General features: G+C 42.6%; 2 protein-coding genes across 3 annotated transcripts in view; one reads left to right on the top strand and one right to left on the bottom strand.

Moving 5' to 3' along the window:
* Nucleotides 1–12095, bottom strand: part of LOC123386477 — a 99337-nt gene that overhangs the window by 13633 nt on the left and 73609 nt on the right. The window lies entirely within an intron of this gene.
* ODAD2 (outer dynein arm docking complex subunit 2) overlaps nucleotides 1–12095 on the top strand; it is a 179211-nt gene that overhangs the window by 166584 nt on the left and 532 nt on the right. The gene's annotated exons all lie outside the window — the stretch shown is intronic.

Raw genomic sequence — 12095 nt, 5'->3', positions numbered from 1 at the left:
CAAACTCTTAATCAAGTATGAGAGAAGACATGTGAGCCTTAAGGAGTTTACCTCCTCTGGGGTGCCTGGGTGGCTCAGTCAGTTAAGTGGCCAACTTCAGCTCAGGTCATGATCTTGCAGTTCATGAGTTTCAACCCCGCATTGGGCTCTATGCTGACAGCTCAAAGCCTGGAGCCTGCTTCAGATTCTGTGTCTCCCTCTCTCTCTGCCCCTCCCCTGCTCATGCTCTGTCTCTTTCTCTCTCAAAAATAAATTTTTAAAAAAAATTAAAAATTAAAACAAAAGTTTACGTCTGCACATTATTCAAGAAGCTGCTGGAGGAGACTATGCCAATATCATTAAATCTTCAAAAAGAATGTTGGTGAGCCCAACTTATTTTCTAACTCATATTTGATTTTGTCTTAACCACATATTGATAAAGTTCCTGACTGCTTTATCTATTTCCTAGGTCATTTTACCCCACAGAAGTGTTCTCTGACCTACTACTAAAAACCAGACAAAAGCCATAGTGAAACCAAAGGCAGCAAATACAGAGTGGTCTATTCCATCTACTATGTTTCTCTGGGACCCGCAGTAACAAATGCATATTACAAGCTGCCAGGGGCCCACCTGCTGGGAGCCATATCTCTCAGGGCTCACCCAATTCTCCAGAAGGGGCTCTTAGAACCTATCACAGAAGCAGAACTTGATAGGAACTCAGAGACTCTGCCCTGCTGACCTTCCCCCTGAGGGCCTCTTGTCATTCCTTACAGAGGTGCCCACCCACATGACTCTCAGCCTGCACTGGGTAGCAATAGCCTGACTTCTTCTTGAGAGGATTAGTCATGCCAACCAACACAGTGCTGGATACGTTTTGTCACATGTCACTTGTTACTAGCATCAGGACAAGTGGACATGCCTGAAGTATGTTTTCTATTGGAGTAATAATGGCTAACAACTAGAGAGCAGTTACTGTGAGCCAGGCCTTATTCTGAGATCCTTAAAGATGTAACTTTGCCTTCTTTATGGAGGTATTACAGATAATAATAAACTTCCAGAGAATTATCTTTGTCACTTTGATCCACCCAGTAGCAGAATGCAATGCTAAACGACCCTGTCCACTTATATCTTTTAATCCATTTTTAGCCTATCATTTCTTTAGCATTCTTGCCAGGAAACTCCCATATGCACAGGTATTCTTCATATTTGATAGGAATAAAATTTGAAGAGCAACTTGAAGCCATTCCAAATGATATGAACTTCCCCCCAGGTCAGGTGAAGACTTGCCACTTCCTTTTCCTCTGACAAAGAGTGTAGGGTCTCACCATCTCCTGATGCAGCCAGTAATTGTCCATTTCTACAATTTCTAGCATTCTTTAGAAGGTTGTTGGCGATCTATTATATACCCCATTTCTACTTCCCAGAACTCTAGACCCAGCACCCAGTTGCGCGCCCGCGCGCATCTGTGCGCGCGCGTGCGTGCCTGGGCACCAAAGCTCTCTACTGGAAGGCTCATGGAAAAGCAACGTGGAAGAACCAGAGAGCAAACCTACTCAAGTGCAAACGAACATGTGCACGGAAGAGGCATCAGATCAAACAAGTAGACCCCACTTTCAAGCTTTGCAGACGTGAACCTCAGATCCCGTAAATAAGGCACACGCTCTTGTCACCGGGAGGCAGACAGACACCGCTGTAAGGCAAGCCCCTTGGCTCACTTCACTGACTGAACAGAATCAAAGGTTTTGCCCCAACCAGCAAATGCAGAATGTGTTTTGAGGCCCCCGGCTCTGGTGAGCCGTCATATGAAATAAATTACCAAGGCTCAAAGTCGGGATGTGAGAGAAACCGCGGAGGAGCGGCAGCCAACCTGGGCAGCCTGGAAGCTGCTGTGCAGGGCAGACACGGTGCAAATGCATTTCTTGTTACTGGGCTGGGCGTTAGTGCTACAGCCACACCGCAGTGCCTTGTGAACTGGAAAACAGCAAATGGGTTCACCGTTCAAATGAGCTCTGGGAACTCCAGATCTTCCTGGAAAACCCACTTAGCTTGGTGTGCATGCAGGTATTTCAGAGCTCATCCGGCTCTAATTAAAACTCCTATTTCCAGTCTGTGTTCACCCAAACAATGTGGAGTCAAACCACAAGAAAATCTGTTATCACTCAAATTGGTACATATTTTTTCATACGACTGAAATATTATATAAAATCATGAGCTGTTAGATATGCAAGTAAAAATTGAATGCAGACACCGATTCCCATGCTACCTTTGTCTCACCTTCCAGGGGATGTGAATCATAGGTCACAGCTGCATGCTGAGGGCACGCTCCTTGAGATCAAAGCCTTTGCCACTGGAGGAAGTTATTCGTGTTAGCCCAATCCACAAACCACGCTTTGTGCCCTCCCCTTGTCCGCGTTCACGCCAACGTTGTAAAAAGTAATGTGTTTGAATGATGCTTTAAAGTGCTCTATGCAATTAAGTGTGAAAGCAAGGGGGGCTAGTGTTCCTTCAGTGTACATATGAAACTTCCAATAAATTTAAAGTCCTTGGGTGTGTTTGGGGGAGGGAAAGATTAAAAAGAGGAAAGTTTTTGAAAGGAACAAACACTTCAAAAAGGTAAACCTGAGGTGTTTTTCCCCCTTATAATATCAAAAATGTTTTTATAGCTGGAAAATGTCTACAGAGCAAAAAAATATGTACCAAAAAAAGTACACTGCTTCCATAGTCACTTGTACCCAATTTGCATCTCACTTTCCTTAAAAAAAAAAAAAAGTACCCCTTTTAGTTATTATCACAAAGTATTCCAAACCAGCCTCACCTTGCCCCGTGTTTTAGTGGTTGGAAAATATCTGTTGCTCTTTACTTTGTGTTAGCTGCCCATCCAGTACAGAAGTTTGCTCCACGTCTCTGTTATGCAGATGTTTATGTTCATTTTGTTTAATGTTTACTTTTGAGAGAGAAAGAGAGAGCGCACAAGCAGGGGAGGGGCACAGAAAGAGGGGGAGACACAGAATCTGAAGCAGGCTCCAGGCTCTGAGCTGTCAGCACAGAGCCCGACGCAGGGCTCCAACTCACGGATCGCGAGATCATGACCTGAGCCGAAGTCGGACACTTAACTGACTGAGCCACCCAGGCGCTCCTATTTATACTTAACTTTTTTAATGTTTATTTATTTTTGAGAGAGAGGGAGAGACAGAGTGTGAGCAGGGGAGGAGCAGAGAGAGAGGGAGACCCAGAATCTGAAGCAGGCTCCAGGCTCTGAGCTGTCAGCACAGAGCCCCACTCGGGGCTCATTTAAAGCATTCCTCTGAGTGCCCTAGCTTGCAGCTCTTCAGAAAAATAAAAGCATATATTCCCGAGTCCAATTCAAAACCAAGACACGTATATAGTACATGTTTTTCAGATGGTGGTCTGGGAAAGTAACACATCCTTACTCAATTTGTAAAGCAGCATTAGCCACACAACCTACAGGTGTATTAGCAGAGCAATGAGTAACATTCATTGACAACAATAAGTAAAAATAGAGGAAAAACAATAAATTCAGAGAGCAGCATCACCAAGAGAGTCCTAGAAGTGAGTGCTCTCAAATGTCAAGCCATTCATACCCTGAGCACACAGAAAATTCTACACTTCCAACACTGTACCCTTGATTGAAAATGTTCCTGGCTAAGGAAAATGGGCAGAGCAGGATAAATGAACTAGTGAAGAATAAATCACAGTGCCTGGCACACAGTAAGCTTGGTAGCTAATAAAATCATTTCACGTTGTATGAATGTTAGGTAACCTCTGGGCCCAATGCCAGTGAGTCACTCCAGGTACGTTTAAGGAAGCAACCTCACTGCCTACCACATGTACTGTGCTAAGCCATCCTTTTCTCCTTTTATTTTTTTAAATTTCACCCTTGCCTCTACTTTAGGCCTTCAAAATACTGTACTGCTGGGTTCCACCGGTCGAGCTTTTAGACTAAACATGTACTAAGTACCATATGTGATATGGAATGAAACCTCACGGTTAATGCAAGAAACTTGGGCTAAATTAATTCCCCAAAGAGCAGCAGCCCTCTTAATGCATTCGGGGCTAGAAGTTACACAGGTCCTAGAAAAAGTCATTTACAGAGTCAAGTCCTATAAAGGGTCCTGTGTTGACTGAACGTTACATCCTAACGTAAAACAAGCGAATGCACAGCAGATCCTCCCCTCTGCAACCTTTATCTAGCTGATTCCTGGCACAGCCAACACACTGCAGGCTCTCTGAAACACCAAGATGCCAGCAGCCTGCCAAACGTTATGACTAGTCCATTTCACACTCACAGTTCATTAGTTTATATAATATGAAATTATATAACTGGCATCCAGGGTTTAGGAATAAATGCAGCTGACTTGGAACGCCAGAGGAGGGGGGAGCCACAGAGCAGCAAGAAGATATGAGGGAGTACGGGCAGAAGGCAGGTTGGGTTTTGGCAGGCATCAGCCCAAGGGGCTGCTTTCCAAGAGAGCCTTGCAAGGTGCGGCGGCAACAGCTGATGCCAAGTGAAGCCTGGGCCATTGGTGTGCCCAGAGGGGTCAACCAGAGATGAGGTGGGGACTGCAGCAGGTGCTGACAGGGCTAGACTGACCTTAGGGCCAAAATTCCTGCTTCCTCATTCCTCCCCAACTACCCAGGGCTGGACTCCAGGGAACAGAAGCCAGAACCAGACTTCAGAACTGGCGAAATAATCACCGTGATAATGAATACCACTTATGGAGCTCTTACTTTGTACTGAGCATGGGTTTGTGTGATTCAAATGCATAACCTGTATGAAGCCAAGTGGCCTCATGGTCCAGTCCCGACATGGAAATGCAGTCAACACAAAAGCCTGGCAACCAAGTAGCAGTTGAAAGTAATTGTAATCCTAGTTTCACTCTTTCTTGAAAACAGCACAATCGTGCACTTTTAAACTTATTTAAAATCCTCTTATCTTTTTTTATTCTCAGTACATCTGTTTCACCCTAAAGTTGCTCCTAAAATACCCCCCGCTATAAGCTTTTCCCTCTCTCCACCTTCCTCCCTTCGTTCCCCACATGTTGTTTCTTTCTCTCCCACAAGGAATCCTCTGCCCTTTCTGGTGTGAATTCTCTCTGCCTGAGTTCTCCAGCTTTTCCTCTCATGCACTGCACACTTGGATCCGTACACGGCTCAGGGAGAACAGTTAGACAAAACAGGAAGAGGGGTATGGAAGAAGATCAAAGGATGTAAAGACAGGAAGAAGCTGTGAATAGAGGTGCTCAAACATTGTTTAAAGGTCTCTATTATCTTCACAATAAGCCTCAGAGGCAGGTGATCCCATTAAACTTATGGGAACATAGGGTTTAGAGGTTCAGTAACCTGTCCAGTTAAGTGAAATGGAAGAGTCAGGATACAAAGCCAAGGAGCTCTGACCTCAAAACCCTTGACTACTGTTTGCCTTTTCTAGAAAGTGTCTAGTTCCCTGCTCAGATAGTCTGGGTTCACAGCTAGAACTCTATTTCACCTCTTCCCAGATTTGAAAAACAGCCACAACAGAATCTACTGGATGAGAGACCAAGGACCAGAGCAAAAGCAAGGCTGGCTGGCCTTGTGGGATAGGCATTAGGTGGGCTTGTTGGAGCTGGCAATCTGTGTTCCTCCAACTTCTTGAACAACTTATATAGGGAAGTTGGACGCGAGATTATCTGTACATCCCGTTTTCTTGTGGACCTCAAGCTTTTTAAGCATATTTATATATTTTGAGAGAGAGCATATGCACAAGTGGAGGAAGGGCAGAGACAAAGGGAGGGAGAGAATCCCAAGTGGGCTTCACGCTGTCAGCACAGAGCCTAAAGCGGTGCTTGATCCCACAAACTGCGAGATCATGACTTGAGCCAACCAAGATCAAGAGTCAGATGCTTAACTGACCGAGCCCCAGAAATTAAGCTTTTAATGTAGCATCAGGCCTCCCTCTTCCAGGGCCCAGAAAAGCCTACACGTAACTGACATTCTTCATTATAATAATATGGCTGTAATAAAAAATTAATTTGGTAATAAAAATTGTTTATTAAAGTGATTAGGCTATTGGGAGAATTTAATGCTATATTTATAAAACAATGGAATCGATGAAGGGACTCATGAATTCTTTTGAATCATCTACTTGGGAGAAGGAGGGAGAAAATATGTTATGTAAAGGGAAATTATTAATAACTTTTCAAAATCCTCAAGAGATTATATAATTTACCAAAAAAATCATTGGAATGTTTTGTTTTGATTAAAGAACCAATTTAAAGTTTGGAAAGCAGAATTGAAAGAAAAATTGTTCCATCTGAGAATAGAGAAGTATCGATATCAGGCTTCCTTGGGGTCAGGACTGGGACGACTCTTGTTTATTGATTTAGTAATGATGCACAGGAGCAAAATCTCCACATTTATAGCTAGTACTCAATACTCAAGAGTGGTGGAGGGTTCCAGCAATGAAGGTAGACAGCTAAAATGTGTGAGTATGAAAAAAAAGTGATGGATGAAATTGTGTTAAGTACACATTTAGAGGAAATAGTCTAAGCTTCATATAGGTATATCTGCTTTAACAGCTTTCATATGATAGTAAGATGAGGCATAAGCAAATAGATAAATTGATAAAAATATGGCATTGTAGACCAAGAGTTAAAAGTTGCAAGCTAGGAAAGGGATTTAAGTGTGAGTTACAATACCGAGACATCTAAGCCAGTAACCGAGGAGAGCTGGCTACTGTGTTCTTCCTTCTCATTATTTTTCCACCAGTTCCTCTTTATGCAGAGAGAGAAAGAGAATAAGAATATAAGTTAAGTAAATGTGTTCATAGGTGTGTGTGTGTGTGTGTGTGTGTGTGTGTGTGTGTATGCACACATGTACGCACATATACAATTGCCTAATAATCCTATATTGACCTGTGTTCCCATGGTCACATCCTGGACCTGGATTATTGATCCTTTTTAATAATCAAGTCAACTTTATCTGTAGAATCTTAAACTCCAGATAATCCATTCTCATACTCTAATGTCCTATTTTTCAACTTCTTCCTGAGCTTCAATGAGTTCAAACAGCACTAACACTGTTTTCTTACTTCACAGAGGTCTCCCTTCCTAATTCTTCCAGACATCAGTAGCCTTCTGTTTGTACTTCCCTCCCAACCCAGCTTGGATTATATAACTATTCAAATGAATTGCAGTCCCACAACCTATTTCCTCCAACTTACACCTCAGTTATTGAGTAATGCTGGAGAAAAACACTCAGTAATGCTGTTAAAACATAAACTGAGGCATGATTCAAACCAGGCAGCATAAAACTAAGAGTGGTTAGGAGAACTCCACTGCCAGGAGCTAAGGGAAGGTTTTCAATAAAGAAGATACAGAAGTAGGGGCGCCTGGGTGGCTCAGTCGGTTAAGCATCTGACTTCGGCTCAGGTCATGATCTCACAGTTTGTGAGTTCGACCCCCGCGTCAGGCTCTGTGCTGACAGCTCAGAGCCTGGAGCCTGCTTCAGATCCTGTCTCCCTCTCTCTCTGACCCTCTCCCACTCACACTCTGTCTCTGTCTGTCTCTCTCTCAAGAATAAACAAACATTAAAAATTTTTTAAAAAGATACAGAAGTAAAGCAAGGAAATTATTTGACTGGCTATAGCATAAGCAGTTGCCTTGTTTGGGAGAGCCTAGTTGGCTATTTGTGATTGATTGGCTTCAGGTTTCATTTTCTTAGACTCAAGTGTGTTGACTCTGGTTTAGGTTTTGGTTTGCTTATGCAGGCCACCAAAACATTAGAGCCACCTCATCTAATGGCCTCCTTATTTAATTACTTGAACAATGCAAAACTCCCAAGGCAGGAACTCCCCCAGATGGCCCTGTTTCCCTTACTCAGAAGAGAATATTTCTTTCTCTTAAATCTCAGAAGATTTGATCATGTCTTATTCCCTTTGTTTCCCTAGAATTTTGCCCCTTGTTGGTGAACTTTACAATTTAGGACATTACTCTGGATGCAGTGTTGCATTGATTGATTGCAGGCCAGGCAAGAGAGTGTGCAAGGACAGTGGGAACCTGCTGTAGGCTTTACAGGGGTGGTAACAATGGCAACAGAAGTGAATGACTTTGGAATAAGTGTAGGCAGTTGAATCACAAAGATACAATAATTGTAGGATGGAGTGCAGGGACGATGAGGTAGGAATGAGTGTAAGGTGAGGAAATTTCTGGTTTGAGAAGCTAGGTGGTGATATCTTCACTGACACAGGAGAATACTGGGGAGGTGGGGGAACCTGGGTTTACACAGAAAAAAAAATTAGAAACTTCATCTATATATTAAGTTTGAGATAGTTGTGAGACTGCCTAGTGGAGATGTCTAAGATGATGATATGAAGTGTGCTCTCCAGAAGAAGATTCTGAGGTGGAGGCATAAGTTGAGAAGATGGCTCCAGATAAATGATATTTGAAGGCAGATAGTGAAAGAGAAACCTTCAAGGGAGAGAAAACAGAAGATAAAAGAGGAATTTGTTCTAAGGAACTCTAACAGCTTATGGAGGGGAAGGGGAGAAAGAGCCATCACTGAAGAGCAAGAAGGTGAGGACAAATGGATACAAGGACAGTATGATATAAGAAGCCAATAGCATAGACCATTTTAAAGAGGAGAAGATGGTCAGTTATATCAAACACTGTTAAGGAGCTGAATAAGGGGAATCAAAAATGTCTATTCTTTGCAAGACGAAAGTTTTTGATGACCTTGAGAGGGCTGTTTCAGTGGGGAGCTGAGGCAGAGGCCAACCTGGAGTAGATTGAATAGACCAGAGACAATGAATCCAGACAACTCTTTAAAGAAATCTGGCAATGAAGAGAAAAAAAGGAGTCAGTGTGGTGGTGGGGGCAGGGTAGTAGGGAGGTTAAAATATGGGGACATGGTTTAAATGATGATCGGAAGGAATCAGTAGAAGGGAGAGGTTAAAGATGGGTGACCCTGGACACAAGGGGCTGAAATGTGGTGAAGATCATGGACAACAAGGAGGTCAAGGACCTGAGAAGCCAAACATCCTTCAATACCTCAATTTGTTCAGAGTTTTCTCATCTACAACCTTCTAAATCTTTCACATTTTTTTCTTTCTTATTTAAATCATTAATCCATGGGGCACCTGGGTGGCTCAGTCAGTTGAGCATCCGACTCTTGGTTTCAGCTCAGGTCATGATCTCATGGTTTTTGAGTTTGAGCCCTGCATTGGGCTCTGTGCTGACAGCTGCGAGGCCTGCCTCGGATTCTCTGTCTCCCTCTCTGCTCCTTTCCCACTTGCTTTCTAAGTCTCTAAATAAATAAATAAACAAACAAACACTTAAAAAAAATTTTTTAATGGGGCACCTGGGTGCCTCAGTCAGTTAAGCATATGACTTCAGCTCAGGTCATGATCTCACAGTTCACAAGTTCAAGCCCCGCATTGGGCTCTTTGCTGACAGCTCAGAGCCTGGAGCCTGTTTCAGATTCTGTGTCTTGCTCTCTATCTGCCCCTCCCCTGCTTGCACTCTGTCTGTCTGTCTCTCTCTCTCTCTCTCAAAAACAAACTAGCATTTTAAAAAATGTATTTTTGAGAGAGACAGAGTATGAGTGGGGGAGGGGCAGAAAGTGAGAGGGAGACACAGGATCCAAAGCAAGCTCCAGGCTCTAAGCTGTCAGCACAGAACCCAAAGTGGGGCAGGCCTCGAACTCACAAGAGATAATGATTTGAGCCAAAGTTGGACGCTCAACTGGCTGAGCCACCCAGGCTCTCCAATAAAACATTTTTTAAAAATAAATCAGTAATCTACCTGGACATGATGTTTATGTATGATATGAGATTACCATTTTCATTTTCTTCTATTTGGATAACTAGTTATCCTTGGGCCATTTGTTGAATGATTTAACCCCCAAACGCCCCTTGAATTCATTCTGGCCACTCTACCCCTCCATCCTGCTGTATTCAGTCCTCATTGTCTCTGGCCTGAAGCATCACAGAACCCTTCCATTTCTTTTCTCTACAGTCCATGTTCTGTACAGTACCAGGAGAGTTATCTCTCTACAACACAAATGTGGCCATGCCACTCTCCTGATGAAAGTTTTTAAATAACTCCTATTATTACCTGGGGAATAACAGCCAACCCCGAAGCCTGCCATATTTAAGATGCTTCATAATACTTTATGGTATTTCTTAGTTTATCAGGTCATCCCTATTTTCTGTCCTTATCAACGTTTATTTGTACTCACATACTACTGTGTAGAGAGTATACAGCTCAGATTTTCAAGTCCTTTGTCAGAACTACTCACTGGAATCATAACTGATATATTTTTAAAGTCCTAACTCATTTATCTGACATTTATTTGGTATCTACTATGTATTAGGCATGATATGGAATTATAAGTTTCAGAGTTTACAACCTAAAGAAGGACAGAAAACATTAATCCAAATATGTGTTTAAAAGAGAAGATGTCCAGGTGCCTGGCTGGCTCAGTTGGAAGAGTATATGACTCTCGATCTCGGGGTTGTGAGTTTGAGCCCCACGTTGGATGTGGAAATTACTTAAATAAATAAAAAACAAAACTTTAAGAATAAATGGGAAGATATTAGTAGGAGGCATTTGAGTAAACTGCTAGGAGAGTTCTGATGGGGAGAAATGCCATTTTATTTTATGGAAATCATGGAGGCTTTGTGGAAAAGTTAACTGGCTAATGAAAGATAGATAAAATTTAGAAAGTCAGCCTTTCAGGTACAGGGATGGCATCAAGCAAGACAAAAGAAATGAGGAAGCATGTGCCCTTGGAGATGGAGCAGGAGAAAGATGAATGGCTAGAAAGGTAAACTGAGGCCAGAGCACAAAAGTCCTTTGAAGGACAAGTTAACAGACTGGGCCCTAGTTATTTAGCACTGGGAGTCGGTGCAGTTAGGGGATTGACATAATTAGGTTGTGACATGATCCGATGGGTTGGAATGCAGAGAAATTAAACCTAAGGGTACGCACTAATAGTCTAGGCATGGTGTGCTATGGCTCCTTGGAGGCAGAAAAGCCAGAATGAATGCAACAGAAATTTTAAAGCAGAATTTATAGAGGTTAAATGACCAAACGAAGGAGGCAGTAACCGGTCCAGTTTGGCTCCAGAAAATAGCTATGGTGAGCATTTCATGAGAAATCCCTGCCTCTGGTGAAGCAGCATTTATAATTGCATTTGCCTAATGGAATTTCTTGTACTTTTTCTCTTTTCTTTCTTTCTTTCTTTCTTTCTTTCTTTCTTTCTTTCTTTCTTTCTTTCTTTCTTTCTTTTTCTTTTTGTGACTTTAAAAAACATTTAATATTTAAAGTTGCTTCCAAAGCCTAACTTTATGCCTTGAGATTAATGGTTTTATACTTGCTTCCCTTTCCCTCCTCCTCTTTTTTTTCCCATATATGAAGTTTATTGTCAAATTGGTTTCCATACAACACCCAGTGCTCATCCCAAAAGGTGCCCTCCTCAGTACCCATCACCCACCCTCCCCTCCCTCCCACCCCCCATCAACCCTCAGTTTGTTCTCAGTTTTTAAGAGTCTCTTATGCTTTGGCTGTCTTCCACTCTAACCTCTTTTTTTTTTTCCTTCCCCTCCCCCATGGGTTTCTGTTAAGTTTCTCAGGGTCCACATAAGAGTGAAACCATATGGTATCTGTCTTTCTCTGTATGACTTATTTCACTTAGCATCACACTCTCCAGTTCCATCCACGTTGCTACAAAAGGCCATATTTCATTTTTTCTCATTGCCACGTAGTACTCCATTGTGTATATAAACCACAATTTCTTTATCCATTCATCAGTTGATGGACATTTAGGCTCTTTCCATAATTTGGCTATTGTTGAGAGTGCTGCTATGAACATTGGGGTACAAGTGGCCCTATGCATCAGTACTCCTGTATCCCTTGGATAAATTCCTAGCAGTGCTATTGCTGGGTCATAGGGTAGGTCTATTTTTCATTTTCTGAGGAACCTCCACACTGCTTTCCAGAGCGGCTGCACCAATTTGCATTCCCACCAACAGTGCAAGAGGGTTCCCGTTTCTCCACATCCTCTCCAGCATCTATAGTCTCCTGATTTGTTCATTTTGGCCACTCTGACTGGTGTGAGGT

Source organism: Felis catus, chromosome B4 (assembly GCF_018350175.1).
Source record: "Felis catus isolate Fca126 chromosome B4, F.catus_Fca126_mat1.0, whole genome shotgun sequence".
Classification (NCBI taxonomy): domain Eukaryota; kingdom Metazoa; phylum Chordata; class Mammalia; order Carnivora; family Felidae; genus Felis; species Felis catus.
The sequence above is the reverse complement of the archived record's forward strand: the minus strand, read 5'-3'. Positions and strand labels throughout refer to the sequence as shown.